The following is a 17,704-nucleotide window of genomic DNA, read 5'->3' as shown; positions in this document are numbered from 1 at the left end:
TGTAATGGTGAGAGTCCAGCAAAGGGCCACAAAGAAGAATAAGGGTCTGGAGAATCTCTCCCAGAGTTTGAACTGGTCCACCTGGAGAAGGAAAGCTGAAGGGGAATCTTATAAATATCCATAAAAATGAGAAGGGAGGGTGCAAAGATGGAGCCAGGCTCATTCCAATGGGTTCCCAGTGACAGAATCAGATGAAATGGGCACAAACTGAAACACAAGAGGTTCCCTCCGGACAGCAACCTCTCAACCTCAACCATTCCATGAGTCTCTGGTTCCAGGTGCCAATAAGTAGAGAAAACTGGGAACATTGTTGCCTGGACAAGCTAAACATCCTCAAACAATGGGGTGATCAAGCTTACAGCTTCTCACAAATTTCATTAGCAAGTAGATAGTGAGTGACATGAACTTCCTTTACCAAATTCCCTTAGATCTGTTTGGATTTTGTGCTTTGTATTTGGCTCCATGGATATCTGGGAGACCTACTGCTGCATTTTTACATTATTTGTGGATTTATTAAATGGATTTGGGAGTTAATTGTGTTGGGACAGTCCTGCCTGCCAACAGGAAACCAGGGCATCATTTTCAATGCCCTTCAGTCCACATAATCTAAATAAATTCATGAATGCACAAAAATTATTCTACCTTGTTCCTTCTGCCCAGCAGAATGTGTTGGCTCAAACAGCTCAAATTTGCTGTAATCGCCTTTTCCTCTCCAGTAATTCCTTAGGAGTCAGCTATCTACTTCAGAGAACTGCACAACTGCCACCAAATCTAATTATTTCAGGTTTTGTTTCTTTTTATGAACTTTTTGGGGCATTTTGTAGTAGGGTGAGAGAGTAATCAGCAATTTGTGAGTGAGGGAACTGCAGGAACACAAATATTATGAGGATGCACTCCTCAATGATATATCTGCTGAAGTCAGGACTGCTTTTTAATTCAGTCATTAATTCTTAGTAGTTTAAGAAATTAATCTCTTAAACAGGTTTATCAAAGAAACAGGATTTTGGGGATCAAAAATGAAACTCTAAAGGGGCAAACTTTAGGTTTTTAAAGGATGAGAACAGAGTCTTTTTTTTATTACCAAAATGTTCAAAATGTTCCTTTTTTCTTTTCACCAATAAAGAGTGAAAACTATGTAAACTTAAATACCTTTATAATCCTACTGTATACCATGTTGTTCTTAAAAATGCATTTCCAGATAAGGTAGATGTTCCATTACTTAAAAGTTATCTTTACACAATCCTGTTCTGAAAAGGCACCAGAGGTGAAAAAAAAGAGCATCTGTTCCATTACACTCCAAAATAAAAGGTTGTTTTTACTGTCTGTTTAGTTCAGTTTTACAGAAACAAACCAAAGAGGGCTGAACTTCTTCTGTTAAGAGATAATTCCTTGCTCCTGCCTGACGAAGCATTTAACATTTGTCCTCATATGTTATCTGGTCTTTTTGTTTTATCGTTTCTATTCTGTCGGAGCAGTCAGCACAGGATTTCCTTCTCCTGTGGAAAAAGCTATGGATTTTGTTCTTGGAACATTAAAGATTAATTTTGATTACACTTCTACCAAGATTTTAGATTTTTTTTCTTCATGTGGGACTAGTAAAACTCAGCATTACTTATTTATTAGGAGTTTCATCAATGCTTCTAGAATTATTGTGAAAAAAACCACCAGTTTCTGGCTCCCTTCAGATTTAGTGAGATCTTAATGCTGTTTCTTGTAATGTAAGAGAATGGATTTATGCTTTGTTAATAACTTCTCTCTTACTTCTGGGATCTCAAACAACCATTTGTTTGCATGGTGGTCATCTGCATATTCTAAAATAGTTGCAGCTGTGCAACACATGCATTCTATAGGGCCTTTTATCTCCCCTACTTTTAGAAAATACATATGGGTCTCTCCCATTTCACACAGAGGCATCAGATTCTACTGGAACAGTAGAATCAACAGGTTTTTATTCTCTCTCAATTCCACTTTACTATTTAATTTTTAAATGAGATAAATTAGAGAAAATAAAAATCAGAATCATAGAATCATAAAATGGTTTGGGTTGTAAGGAAGCTCAAAATTATCTCATTCCAGCCCCCCTGGCAGACAGAGGCAGGGACACCTTCCACTATCCCAGGTTGCTTCACGCCCCATCCAACCTGGTCTTGAAACTTCCAGGGATGGGGCATCTACAGCTTCTCTGGGCAACCTGTGCCACACCACCCTCACAGTGATGAATTTTATCCTAACATCTAATCTAAATATCTCGTCTTTTACTTTAAAATATTTTAAAATATTCCTCTTCTTTTACATTTTACCAGAACATCAAGATTAATGGTCATTTAGCATTTTTGTTTGCCATTCCTGCTCACAAGAGCAGTTGTTTCTTCAGTACTACAATGAGTCTAACATCACGCTGCAGTGAAATCCAAAGATAGCACATCTCCAGTGGAAAGAGAAACGAAAATCACTCCTACAAAATGAACTGACATTTCTATATGTCAGTTGAAAGTTTTGTTTTTCGATACAGACCAGATCATGCCTGGGATATGACAATCCCTCTATTCTTTCTGAATCACCCATCATTACTAATAGTACATCCTGTCACAGATACTCAGACAAAATATATAGTGCATTATATAGGAGGCAGAGTAGAATTCATCTCATTTTCCTCACACTGATAGTTCAGAGAAACAAAGCTTATTTTTACCAGCACAGTGCAGAGATACTCAGAGAAATGATGCCACTTCTTCTTCCCTCATCCAGGGACGTGGCCGATCAGAGGGTGAGGCATTGATGTGGTGTGTTCATCATGCCTTGATCAATTAATCTATTTCCAGTGGGGATACACAATTATGGCATTGCACAGGCGATGACAGGATTTCCTTCTGGAATGTAGCTCATACTTATGGTTAAGATATATAAACTCACACTGGGAAGATGGAGCAGAGGGAGAAGCAGTTACTGCTTAGTGAATCATAGACTCACAGAATCATTAGGGCTGTAAAATACCTCCAAGATCATTAAGTCCAATTGTCAACCAAATACCACCGTGCCCACTAAACCATATCACGAAGTTTCTCATCTGCTTGTTTTTTGAACAACTCCAGGGGTGGTGATTCCACCACTTCACTGGAGAGTCTATTCCAATGTCTGACCACATAATTCTTCCTAATATCAACCTCTTCTGGCACAACTTGAGGCCATTTCCCCTTGTCCTGTTGCTTGTCAGCTGGTAGAAGAGATCAACCCCTACCATGCTACAGCCTCCTTTCAGGGAGTTGTAGAGTGATCAGGTCCCTTCAGAACCTTCTTCTCTCCAGGCTGAGCCCCCCTCCTCCAGCTCCCTCAGCTGCTCCTCATCAGCCTTATGCTCCAGACTCTTCCCCAGCTCTGTTCTCTTCTCTGGACATGCTCCAGCCCCTCAATGTCTTTCTTGTGACAGGCCCAAAACTGACCCAAGAATTTGAGCTGTGGCCTCCCCAGTGCCCAGCACAGAGGGACAATCACTGGCCCGGTCCTGCTGGCCACACTATTGCTGACACAGAATGCCAGGAGGCCACCGGCCTCCTTGCCCACCTAGGCACATGCCAGCTCACATTTGGCTGCTGCTGCCCAGCATCCCCAGGGCCTTTCCTGCTGGGCAGCTTTCCAGCCACTCTGCCCCCAGCCTGCAGGGCTGAATGGGGTTGTTGTGACAACAAGGTAGAGATATTGTCTTACAAAAGGTGACTAATGAGGTTGTACTGATCAGCTGAGCTCTAGAGAAACCCCAGTCAGCTCAGCGTGGCCATGAGCAGGGCTATATTTCATTCCTGGGCTGGGGCACTTGATCCTATTTAGAAGTAGTGTAGGTCACTTACAATGGCTTTCCCAATTTAGTGTGCGTTCTCCTTCAGCACTTCCATGTTCCTGTGTTCAATGGAATGTGACAGAACCCACAAAGGGCTTGTGTTGCCTCTTTTTGCAAAACAGAATCTGCAAAAGGGAATCTGCAACTACTCTCTATAAACCCATCAGGAAGCTCCAGCTAAGAAGGATTTGCAGATTCAGTTTTTAAAACTGTTAATAAATCAATGCACTGTCGAAAAAGCAAGTTCTCTTTCGTATATAGCTTTTCCTCCTTTCCCTTTCATGTGCTTGCTACAGATCAGTAGAGAGACCAGCAGTCTGTGTTCAAACAGACTGTTGCTTTTTGGTGCTTTTTTCCTGCTTTTCAGTCCTGTTTCAAAAATGCTGAATGAGACTAGAAAAGGGTTAAACCATCTTGTAGTGGGCAGTGAGACACGCACAGATTAGGAAGGATTAAATCTCTAAATGTCAAAGGGAGAGAAAGGAAGAGTCTGTCCTGCAATCTTGACTGAGCATCCCATCATTCCCCGACTCTAGCGCTGGGGAAACAGAGATTAGAAAATCTGCTACACAGCTAAATGCAGACTGCAGCTCAGAGATAAGTGAACCAGAATATCTACTCAGAGCTCATTTGTTCAACTTCACTCATCCAGAGCCTTTCTGATGGGGAAACACAGATCTCAATACAAAATTCAGAGCTTGTTCAGCTCTGCTGTCACTTCCCAAACTGCTCTCAGTGTCACTTTCCAAACCATTCCCGCAAGTGAAGATCTATCCTCTGCCATGCTGAAGGCTCCCAAGGATGGTTTCTTTGGTTCAAGAACTCAGCTGAGTTTAAACCAGGGATTTACTCAGTAGTGCCTCAAGTTAAATCTTGGTTTTTCTTTCCTCGCTGCTGTTGTCCAGAAAGCCTTGAGAAGAATGGATGGAAGAGTGTCGGTATATATTCAAAATACAGTCTCCTTCCTTCTGAATCCACATGAAATGAATATGCTCAGGAAAAACACAGGTTTCAGATTCAGTTGTCAAACTGCTGGTCATTAAGAGATTCCAGCATATTTCCCCAGTGATCAAATTTGAGGACAGATCATTCTGTTCTTTTTCTTTTTCATTTAGAACTTACAAAAATTTTCATTTAACTTCTGTGATATGAGCCAATACCCTGAGTGACAGGAAAACTACAGATAAGTCAAATCTGGCCGATAAATTGAAGAGTAAACAGTATAAATAGTATAAAAAAAATCTGAGACACTTTCTTATATGGGGCGACAGCTGAAGATGAAGTTAAAGGAGAACAAATATCACACAGATCCTATATTACCTGTATTACTCTATTCCACTGGGAAGGGGGTGCTTTTTTAGCAATCAGCATAGTGGCATTCTGGATAGAGTGTGACAGTGATGATTAATTGATAGCCTTGGGTTTTAAAACACTGAGAAAACACCTCAGGCCATGAAGTAACAACTCCCTTCCCATCCAGGTCTGGTTTAGAGATTGCTTTGGAGATGCTTTGCAGTTGAGATGGTTTTGGCACAGAATTGAGTAATTCATTTGAAAGAGTAAGGTAAGGGGTAATTTAATTTATTTTTTGGTATTTTTCAGTGTCATCCTAGGTATTTTTGTGTTTTCTAGCATAAGAAGGTGAGAATTGCTGGCTAATACCTTCAGCACACTTGTTTCAAGGGTGATAGGAGACAAGGAAAAACAATTTAGGAGTTGGTGTATAAGTGCAACCCCTTGTGTTTCAAGGATGATTAAAAAAAAATGTTTCCAGGCCTTAAGAAATGCAATTTGCTAATAGACTGTAGTGTAACGATTAAGGGGAAGCGATTGTAATTGTAAATTACCCTATGCCACGTGGAAGGCACTAATACACTTAAAATACAATAGTGCATACATCTATGACTGGTAATGAAGGTGATAATCACCTTATATTCACAAAGGAAATGATGTAATAAATCCTATATAATGCAGTTTACAGGTTACCTTGGCAAGGGCACTTGAATCAACAAGCAGAGAACAGGGCCTCCAAGAGCTGCAGTATATATTATAATTAGGGGCATAAAATTCTAATGAAATGTTGTCCTAAGTGATATTGATTCCAATTTGGCAGGCTAGGAGCTTGGTGATGTCATGATATTCAGGTTTGTTGGTTCACCACAGAATTCAAGGTACACCCATACTACCCTTGATAGGCCCCTTTCCAGCTTTTCCCTCAGTAAAACTTGCTTTCTGACTCCAAAATAAAAGGAGAGAAAAGATCCTGCAAATACTCAATTGCAGTAGAAGCGATTTTTCAGCTTTAATTAACATAAGTTTAACATTCCATGCAGAAAGATGGGGCTGCAGAGCATACAAGCTGAACAAACCCTCCCCAAAGTGTTCTTAATTTCACATCAATCTCACTCAGCACGGGGGGCTGAAGATGTTTGCAAGGAGAGTTTAATTTCTCAGTGGCCCTGTAAGGCAAGGTAGAGATCCACACAGTGTGGGAAATTGTCGAAGTGAATCAAGGGCAGCTTTTTGGGATCAAGATGGAAGTCTGGATGAAAAAGAGCAAGACAGACAGGGCTGCACATTCATAACCCTGTGACAGTGGTGGGAGATTGACACAGGTGCCAACAGGAGAAGCACAATATCAAATACAGGCTTACTTTTATTATAACCCTCATAAAAGCAGAAAAAATAATAAGGGAAAGAAATAGCAAGGAAAGACTGGAGGAGTTAGACCTTCTCTTCCTGGAGAAGGGAAAGCTCTTTATGGTACTCTAGTACTTAAAGGGTGACTACAAAGGGGACAGAGGCTCTCTCATCAAAAGGAGGCACATGGACGAGACAAGGTACCAGGCAAGGTTTTATCGTGAGAGAAGAAACAAATTTTTTGCAGTGACAACAACCAGGCACTTGGACAACCTCCACAGGGATGTGGCAGAGTCCCTGTCCCTGGAAGATTTCAATCTGTGGTGGGACAGAGTCCTAGATGATCTCACCAAGTCTCCCTTTCCCAGAAAAGGTTGGACCAGATGATGCTTTGAGATTCTTTCTAACCTGGGCTGTTCTATGATCCAGGGATTCCAATGACACATGAAAATGATTTCTAGTCGTTGTAACAAAAATACTATTTTTGAGGCATTATAGTTACTGCAGACTTCCAAATAATTTCATATTTCATTTTATACTGACTTTGTCTGAGTATTGCTGATCCCAAGGTAAAAATCCTATGATGTTTGTGTTTTCAAATAGCAACTGAACACAACTGCGAACACAACTGCAAACTCAACAAACTCCAAAAATCCATCACATACTTTTCCATTTCCACAACAATCCCATAAATTTATTAAAATAGCAGAGAGCTGGAGGTGCAGGTAATTATCATGTGTTTGTTGTCAAATAGAATTCAGAAGTCCTATTCAAGTTTGTATTTTTCTTCATACATGCCTTGCACAAATTACTTGTTCATGATATGTCGAGAAGTAAAAGCCTCTTCAGAGAGCCTGAGCCCAGTTCCTCTGAAGTTGGTGGTTGCCTCTGAAAATGAAGATTACCTTTATTTTTAATCAGAAAAAAATGTCTTACATAGGAAGCAGCAAGATACATTGGTGCCTTTTTAGCCAGGCACACAAACCACCCAGATTTTGAGTAAACAGGAAGAAAACAATATATATATTTTGCACCCTTTATTTATAGCACTGTACCTTCAGTAGGAAGATAACAGCCCTGTATTCATGAAAACTCAAATTAAAACCTTTTTGGAAGTGAAAACAGATGTTTTTTAGGAATGAAGGAGTGCAAAGCTTAATTCTCAGTGACTTTCCTTTCAAATGATGAGTCTTACATTGATTGCCTCTGCACCCAGTTGAAATTCTTGTTATTCTATCACTGATAGCACTCAGGCAAAGGGAATATCTCACTGACCCAGTCAGTCCCCATAACTCAGCTTGTTAGACTTCCAAAGAGGCTTCTGCCCAGCAGACAAATAAACTCAGCTTGATGTTATAAAACCCGTCAGATGTTTTAGGGCAAGATTGGGATGAGCAAAACAATGTATTTTTCAGAGAGCTGGGTATGCAGTGTAAGCAGAATGGGCTGCAGAACTGGAGATCATATCCTCAGAGATTTACTGGAAATACATCCCTGCCTGTTTATCTGGTTTTATATCAGCACAAGTTTGCAATTCCATATGCTATTTGTTATCTGGGGTTTTGTCATAGGCTCCGCTTCGCTCTTATTCTGTTTGTGTCTGTTCTCCTTTTGTGAGTCTCTCTCAGCCTGGCTGGTATAATTTCAGTGTTACAAACTTTAAATGACTATCCAGCAGGATAATTTCTCAAAGGAATCTTCAGCAGTGCTGCATAAGCGAAGCACAGCAAAAAAAAAAAAAAGTTTCTTTAAAAGCTGAGAAGAGGGACAGATCTAGAGAATCAGAGCCCAGAACACACAGGCAAGAACAAGTGGTCAGGACAGGATACTTTGATTCCCACAGTGTCCTGCACCAAAGAAATTCTTCCACACATTCAAAGAAGTTGTAACAATGGAAGAGATAAGGTTGATAACTAACAGCGAGAAAAAGATCAGAAAAAAAAGAGATCAGAAACAAGGTGATTAATTTTCATGGTGGAGGAAATTATGAACAGGAGCCTTGGCTGTGCTGTGCATAAAGCTCTTTCAAGAAGTGAGGCAATGGTCTGATAAAATTACTGCTGACAGAGAGTTATTCAGATTATTTAGAACTAACGAGTCTTCAAATTATCTCAATGACTGCATTTTTGTTGACAAAAACAAAAATGGGTGCATAGGAAAAAAATACAAAAAACACGTGCAATTATTGTCAGAACTCAAATTATCTATTCCAGCTTGGGGGAGTAATCGTAAGGTCATCACCTGAAAAAGCCAGCTCAGAGCTCAGTGGTAGCCAAAAGGGCAATTATGATGATAAGAATTATTTGAAAACTGTTTGAGAATAAACCAGAAAACATCATTAAGCTGTCCTGTAAAAATTCACAGGATGCACTGATACAGAAGCTGCATGCCAGACTAATTGCTCTGCCTCTGGACATTATAGAAACATGGAACAAAATATAAAGGAAGGCAATGATGCTGATCACAGATACGGGATGATTCTTGTGAAAAACCTTTTGATAGTGAAGCTGCTTGCTCAGATTCAGGCCTGGGAACAGCTGCTCTCCACAGGCACCACCTGGAATACGACACACAGGTGTGTTATGCAGAGGCATCCAGGGAAATGAGTGGCTTGGACACTGCAGCATGTGCTGGAGTGAAATAGCAGGACTTGGAAGTAGAATTATCTGCAGGATGGGTTGGTTTCTTGATTCTGTTTATTGCTGCATGTTTTTTTGGTTTTTTTTTTCCTTCTTCAAGTAAAACAGAAAGGGACAAAATAGAAATGTCCCTCTTAGTTCAGGAAAACTGCCAGTGCTCAGATCCTTGCTGGGAAAAATGCCAGCACCCCACTCATGCAGTATCTTTCCTCACTTTAAGCACACTCTTTAGGAACTGGGGGAAGAGTGCAAACCAATGAATGCTCAGTACAGGATGTGCATCTTCTTTATGCATAGAGAGAAAAAAACCCACCTAAAATCATGACTTCTCAGTTTGCTAAGTAATACAGGGGAACTCTTTTATTTCTCCAGGATTATGGCTTTTGCAAGTGCTCTCTTCGCAGACCTTTGTAGCTCTTCATCATTGGTTATTGCTGCTGTGCTACCTGCAAAGCTGCTTAAATTCAGAAGTACCTCAAGTAGGAACAGAGGGAATGGAAATCTGGAAGGGTATTGAAACACCACCAAAAGGTGTTTGGGTTCAGGAGGGATCTCACAATCTTTTTCCCTCTAAGTCTGAAGCTGATGCATTTGCCTCAGTGCTGTTTGATATATATTGGTGGTCTCAGATGTTATCATCTGGAGTTCCAGTCATTTTGGCAGAAGCCTAAACATGGGCTTGTGTAGCCATGTGTATTTCTTCTGAGTTTTAGTGCTTATTTGGATAAAGGATCTGCACAGAATGAGTCAGCAGGAAGAATTTTTTTTTCTTTAATGAGAAAAAAGAGACTTTCAAAAGTCCAAATCAAGTCTAAAATGTTACAACGCATTGGTTTCCAGTGAGAAGAACACTGTACTTTGGTACCTTTGAAAATCTTCCTCCTAACACCTAATTCCACCATCATTGCCATCAGCTGATCCTCATTTTGCTTGGAAACAATTAGAGTTTGGAATAATTTGGGAACAAGATGAGCCTCTCACCTCTGTCTGAAATCCTTCATGCCTCAGCTGAGGCCTACTCATGGAGCAGTTAAAACATGGTTTCATTGCCATTACCTGTCCTAGATTATCTCATATGTAAAAAAAGAAAACAAAATGAAACCAACAAAAAAACCCAGACCAAACAGACCAAAACGAAAGCAAAACAACAACAACAAAAAAAATTCCCACTGGTGTCTGGAAATTAAACACAACTTTTTTAACATTTTGGCACCTAAAGTTTAGGAGAAGACTTAAAAATGCCTTAATTTTAGGTCACCATAGTTTTTTCCAGTGTTAGAGCATGGATCAGATGTCAGACCTGCCTGGTCTGCAGGTCAAGTCCTGTGACCATGGAACTAAATGGCAAAACTCGAGTTAATTCACTGGGGAAGGGAAGACTGAGTTATGAAAATAGTACAGAAATTTCTAAGGCAGGATTCTGCAGAGGAAAAGATGTCAGCTTTTTTAATTATGTTGCACAGATACTTTGTAGGACATCTGGAGTAGCCTGGGAGGTGTCAAGAGGAATTCTGTAGGAAATACTTTTTTAAATTATTCCCAATAACTTTGGAGCTGACACATGAAAGTGTGGAATTGCACTCGAGCACAGGAGAAAACACACCTGTGTGCACCTATTGCAGTGAGTGCAGAAATAAGGGACAGAGATTATGGCTGAAAAGTGTTGTGGTGCAGGGAATTTAAAACTGAGGATCACTCAGGTCAATTGGTAGGACTGATCCCCATAAAATGTCCACTAGAATTGTACCAAGTTCTTGAACTTCAGTCTATAATGGGGACTCATGTTTATAACTGGTTTTAAAGGGCTGAAGTTGGGGTTTAGCACCTGTAGGAATCTCTCCCTCAGACACATCATGGTGATAAACCTAACAAGAAGTATTTTTTCATAATTTGAATCCTTAGTTTACTCAGGCTCATCAGAGAAGTTATTTTTTCCTCTGGTATGGATCCCCCTGATCCCATTGTTTAATAGTCTTTTTATTTTTATCAATTTTTATTCCAAAATTTAAGAAAATCCTGGACATTTGTAGTGCCAAATAGATCTAAAGAACAAGAAAGGAAAAAAAAAAAATCAAGTCAAATCAAAGTTAAAATTAAAAGACTATTAGAAGACTACAAAAAGTTAAGGCTTGAAGTCAAACTGAATTCTTCAGTTCTGGTTACTTTTAATTTCTTCTGTTTCTTAACTTTGAAATTTTAAATGGAAATAAAATTGTTTGACTTTTGAATTCTCTCTTTTTTGCTTTTGAAAGTATTTAAGCATAGGGTTTTATCCTCCTGCTTCTTTTATTTATTTTTATTATTTTAGTCAAAACCCCAATGCCTTCTTTTGTTGTTGTTAACAGATCTTGATTTTTTTTTAATCCACAAATTCAGAAGGAAAACACGTTTCAAGTCCAACGATAACCTCCTGCTTCTGTACAACCTTCTGTCTCCTCCTTGCTTCTGCACAACCTTCAAATACAAGGACACAAGCATTTTCTCTTGGCAGATACTTCTCCAGCCACAAGGGAAGGGATAAGAAAAAGTAAAACTCTGTTACCTGTAAAATTTAATATAACATTTCATATTTAATGGCTGAAAATTCACGTAGATTTATGAGAGCTTCAGAGAAGAACTGAAGAGAAAAATAATTGCTATCTAAAAAACCCAAAGCCATGGCTATGTAGACAATATATAGTGAAGTTCACCAGCCAAACATCTTGGTGGTGGAGTCTACATCCTTGGAAGTGCTCAAAAACCTATGGATATGACACTTGAGGATATTGTTTAATGGTGATCATGGTGGTAGTGCTGGGCTGACAGCTGGATTTGATGATCTGAAAGGTCTTTTCCAGCTTTAATGATTCTGTGATTCTGTGGTTCTAGTCTATGAACTTGATTGATCCTGCAGTGATTTTGTTCCCAGTTCTGTCTGCAGACAACAGGATGAAAATTTGACACTTTAACTCTCATTGTATATCTGCTCGTTTAGAAGTGCACTCATTTATAGAACAGATTATTCAGCTCTTCCCTCTTCTCCAGTCTCTCAAAAGAAGACAAAGCACTATAGAATCTAAGCTGGGACATCAGAAGAGCTGTAATGAGAGGCAGAACTATGAGGTTAGTTAAGATTATAAATTGCCATACTAAACAAATTTAAGTACTACATTCTAAAAGACTTCTATAAACTCCCCTAGGATAAATCAGAAGGAAAGAAAGAGCAAGAAGAATCAAAATTTAGTTTTGTCTTTATTGCTTTGGGTTTACATTTGTGCCCACAAACACCTCATACTGTGGTGTGGAGGTGCAGTATTGATGTCATGGGGAGCTGTGGTAGGATCCTGCACTCAGCACATGGGGGGAGCGGGGAATATCCTCCTGATGCCTTCCTCTGTAGCACCACGTCCCAAGGGATTGGCTGTGCTGCACCCACCCTTCTGCAGCCCCCACGACTATTGCAATCCACAGCTTCCAAAATACCATCTCTGAGCACAGTGGGAGCACCTAAAATCACCCCAGTCTCCTTTCCATGGACACAGAGCAGGCTGAAGTGATGGGAAATGAGAAGTGCTACATGGAAAGGAAAGGGAAATGAAAAACAGGGAGAAAGGACATCTTTCAAGGTTGAGAGAAAAGTTTTGTTCCAGATCCCTCTTCAACATATGAATGGTGCATCTTATTTCACATCCTCAGTCGCATTCTCCCCGTTTCACATCCTGAATTTGAACTGCTAATTTATATATTTTGGGTAAAATTGCCTATGCATGTATATATATATGAGTGCACATATTTCCTCTGTGAGGAAAAAAGTGTTATCAAAGCTCAAGAAATTAATGAGTGATTAAGTTCTCACCAAAAGTCATAGAAGACTCCATGCTGTCCCTCAAAGTCACTAAAACCTTTGAGAGGCACAAAGAATTTATCCCCTGGCACCTCTCCAGACAATATCAGCAGCACAGCCACAATCGTTGGTATCTTTAACCATCAAGGCTTCCCAGGAATGGGGATGAGGCCACTGACTTTGCTTTGGAGAGGCTGCAAAGTGACTGCCACCAAATTGAACCTTCCAGCATTGAGAAGCTGATACCACTTTCATCTCAATCGCTGCAGCAAGGCTCCTGTTGAGCATCTTTAGAAAAAAGTGCTGCTCAGTTTCTCCTAACCTGCTTCCCTGGCAGGAGGCAGATAAAAGAACCTTCTCTTTATATGAAGACACCTTTGAAGGCTGTCGTTAGCTGGTGGGACCTGCCGTCGGTGGTAGGATCTCGACTGCTGTGCTCCCAAACTCTGCTGTAATGGATTCACTTTTGTAGGGATTTTCTCACAGTTCATCCTGGCTTGGGTTGTTCTTTTTGTGAGAGCTGTAATGGATGAGATAGTCTGAGAGCAGAGCCTGTGTGGTCCTGTCCCTGCTGGCTTGGTACTCGGCAGTGCTCCCTTGAAGATGCTGGTAGGTCCAATTCTAGAGAGTAAAAGAATCACAGAATGGTTTGGGGTTGAAGGGATCTCGAAGATCATCCAGTTCCAACCCCAGCCAAGGCCAGGGACACCTTCCACTAGACCAGGTTGCCCAGAGCCCCATCCAGCCTGGCCTTGAACAGTTTCCACTTCTTGAGCTCTGCCAGGCTTGGTGCTGTGACTGCTGCCCTGGGGAGCCTGTTCCAGTGCCCGACAACCCTCTGGGTGATATTTTCCTAATATCCAACCTAAACTTCCCCTGACACAACTTTAGGACATTCTTTCAGGTCGTGTCACTGATCGCCCGACAGAAGAGATCAGTGAGAAAGCTGCAGACCACAGCTGGGCAGCATCAGACTTAAACAACCTAAAGACACCAATCTCAAGTAACACCTGGACCATGATAATCTACGAAAGGAGCAAGGAAGCCCCTTTTGCTCTGGTTCTTAATCAATGACATTATGAGCAGCTACTCCACAATGGTTCTGTTGTCCCTGCTCAGGGGGAAGAGTTCAGAGCACTGACAGGGAAGCACCAGGCCAATGCATCCTGCATTAAGCAATTAAACCCAATGAAATGTGAACAGTGATATTGAAACCACAGGGAGCCTCCCTGCAGCATCAAAAGAAAGTTGCCACGAATGTGAAAGGCACCTCAGCCTCTCCACACAGAGAGAAGGATTGGTTTATTTTTACAGCAGCCTTGACAAAACTAATATATTGGAATCTCTAACCTCCAATGGCAACTGACTCCTCCAACAGGGAGTGTAAGAACCCCCTAAAGGCACATCCCATCGAGTTATATCTGACACCCAGGGAGAGGCAATGAGCCTTCAGCAGTCAGGCTGCAAAGCAAGATGAGCCTCATAAAAGAGGAACAGCCAGATGTGTAGTTAGGGCTAATCCTAATTGGAACCTAACAGGAGAGGCATTCTTTGGCATTTGGATTTTAATAGGCTGTCGCCAAAAAAGTGTGGCATGGTGTGGCAAAGCACCTAAGAAAAGGCAAAGAGAGCTGTCATGTGACTGAAAAATTTTGTATTCAGTGCTTGGCTTTCAGTGTGGTCTGGTGATACTTTAAATGAAATACTTGTCACATGGGAATTACCACTTTTCAACATATATTCAACTTAAATTGAATCTGTTAAGAAAAAATAATCACATGATTCAGTAACAAAGCAGGAGTGTGTTTCATGTGAAATGAGTATAAACTATGCAAATATATAGAACTTTTAAAAAGTATAATATTTAAAAATTAAACTATTTTATGGTTAGCAAAGATAAAAATTAATATTGCTTGTATTATTTATTTCAGTTCTCTCTTGCATGTATTCTGGTATGATAAAAACTTCACTCATGTAGGGAACATGACATTAGGCACAGGATGGTGAGTGGTCAGTGAACAATCATTTCTCCCTCTCATCTTTACTATGTGGTCACAGGTCTAATTTGCTGCGTACAACCCAAACCCAGAACGTAAATTTAATCTCTCCTTTGGGAGCATCCACATCTCACTTAACCATTGCCTATCAGGACTTATCTCCCAAACATCCCTTTTATGTAGGATCACTCTTTTTTGATCAGATTTTATGAATGAAAACCTGAAGTGCAGAGATGTTGTTGTCAAAAGTGATTGGTGTCATTTGGATGCTTAATTATTCATGCTTACGGCTGTTTTTATTCAGAGAGCTGAGCCATATGACAGCCTGTAGGTTCACAACAGATCTTAGCAGCAGATGTGCATTCCCAGAAGCTTTGCAGATACCCAAAGATCTGGATGGTTGTTTCCCTGTGAGTGAAATTCAAGGGAAGCATGGCAAAGTCATTCCCCTTGCCTGCACTTCCTGAGAGCTTGTGGGATGAAGACAAGAGCAACTGGATGGGTCATGCAGGTGACATTTCTAAAGAATTTTAAATTCCTGAAGAATTTAGAAGTGGGCATCCTGATGCCTATAGTTAACATAGGCAAATCCAGCCCTGCATCTCTTTTTCAGATGAATGGCAAAAGCAATATTCTGGGTGCCACTGCCAGTATCAGTCCCCTGTTTGAAGAATGGCTACATTAGAATTTCTCAGGGAGGCGTCTGAAGAATATTTCAGGATTGTGTATAAAAAAGAGCAAAGTTTAATAATTTTACTGAGTTTGCATTGCTGTATGAAGTGATCTGTGGTAATCAGCAGGCAAAGAATGACCCTCATTGAAAGGGAGGCAGAGATGCACAGGATGTTTCAAGCATTTCTGGCAGCGAGTCATTCTGGGTAAGCTCATTTAAATGGTTATGTGCCCCCTTATGGCCTCATCAATGAGGCTATTAAAGCTAAGGTTATTTCCAGCAATGGATACATTTGCACATTACAAACTTGGGAGAAGAAGAGAATAATAATAAAAAAAAAAAAAAAGTCAGCAAAACGGGGAGAAAAAGAAGTTAAAAAAAAAAAAAAAGACAGGATTTTGACAAAGCCAATTCATTCCTACTGCTGTTCAGAGATAACCAGTGATCGAGCATCCACGATAAACCATGTAACAATGGAAATAAATCCTTAGGGAGCGGAAATTAAAGCTTGAAATAAATTTAGGCAACTCTGGCATAAAAAGGTGGGAACTCTGTGCTGTCTAATTATAGGATAAATTCATACAAAACAAATGGTACTAAAGCACATGGGTCACTGTCTTCCACAGCTGTTGCAGTAGAATTTTGAGCTTTATTTTATCCACTTCCGTGATAAAAAGCTAATTCTGTCATCTGCTTGTCATACAGCTCTTGGTGAGCCATTTGAATTCCTTGTGGCTCAAAATGCCTGTAAGGAGTCTTAAACTCTATTTTACATTCACCATCTGACACCCAGAACACAGCAAAATTCCTTTGGGATGAAAACGTGAGTATGTAATTCCCTAACTCAAGCAAAGTTTTATTAACAACTCACTGTACCTGGAATGAGACATTGGTTATGGGAGAAGGAGTGTGGCACAGTCCTGTTGAAACAGAGGTTAATGTTTCCAGGTTTAAGAATTTTGCCTTTTCTTTTCAAACTCCTTTGACTGTGAAAATAGTTGAATTTGTAGCTTTTCCTTGTGCTGTGACTCCCATTCTGGGTTGAGAATGATTTTATGTAATTTCAGACTTGGTCAAGCCTGCATCAAATCTTGTGAGAGTGAGGTATAAGGGTAAATGCAGAAAAAAAAAAAAATCCTTTAAAATAAGAATATATAGAATATATACAAACTTCACAAGACTTGAAGGTGAAAAATGATCTATAAGGCCATCGTGCTGCCATAGTACAGTTGGGATGCTGTGGAGAGAGGCTCCTGTCTGGCTGAGGTGCTGTGGTGAAGTAATTTGTCTGGTTTTGTTATAAATGTATCTCACTTCAGGATTTTCACCTATCCCCTCTTCCTAGAATGTTATTGATTTACTTCTATTCTTACTCTTCAGCCCATAACCTCCTTGGCTTGAGTTACACTGGAATCACAGGAGAGGAGCATCCCTGAGCTCTGGTGCAGCTATTCAGAATAAAATGCAGACTACTTTAAATACAAGATGAAAGTACTTCCTCCTGCACCTTGACCAAACTATAATTTCATACTAATTGTTGATTCCCAAAGTTGGGGTTTAAAACTATTAACAGTGAAGGTGCGATATCCTCTCAATTTTTTTTGATATTTTGGGATGAAGTTTGATAGCATTATTATCCACACCTCTAGCAATTGCTCTACTAAAACCTGAAATGCATCACAGGGCAGTGGGCTTCACAGTCCAGATGTAAGTTTATGTGTGGGATTTGTCAGTCATTTGGAATACAGCTTTTCAATTTATTCGTACTCTATAATTCTATATAATTCTGGATTAATTCTGAGTTATAAATTGACTTTGGTAAAATGTGATTATTTTACATGCTTTTAACTACATTACCATGTCATTGCATTTGCATAATAAACCTCCCAAACTTTTCCTCTTGTTTGGGAGAATATTTTCCTCTTACCAGTGATTCCATCATCAGCATCTCCTCACCTCGATCTGATTTGGGCTCTAAATGTTTGACCTGCCACCTCTAATTTTACATTTGCCATTGTTGCAAATTCTCACCATGTTCCGAAATCACTAAGGAAAATTAAATATATTAAATTTTAATGTTTCTTCCCATGAGTCAGT

General features: G+C 40.1%; 1 protein-coding gene across 4 annotated transcripts in view; it reads left to right on the top strand.

Annotated features, from left to right (window-relative positions):
• TSNARE1 (t-SNARE domain containing 1) overlaps positions 1-17,704 on the top strand; it is a 461,526-nt gene that overhangs the window by 421,749 nt on the left and 22,073 nt on the right. The window lies entirely within an intron of this gene.

This window comes from Coloeus monedula (assembly GCF_965178545.1).
Source record: "Coloeus monedula genome assembly, chromosome: 1".
Taxonomy (NCBI): Eukaryota; Metazoa; Chordata; class Aves; order Passeriformes; family Corvidae; genus Coloeus; species Coloeus monedula.
The sequence above is the reverse complement of the archived record's forward strand: the minus strand, read 5'-3'. Positions and strand labels throughout refer to the sequence as shown.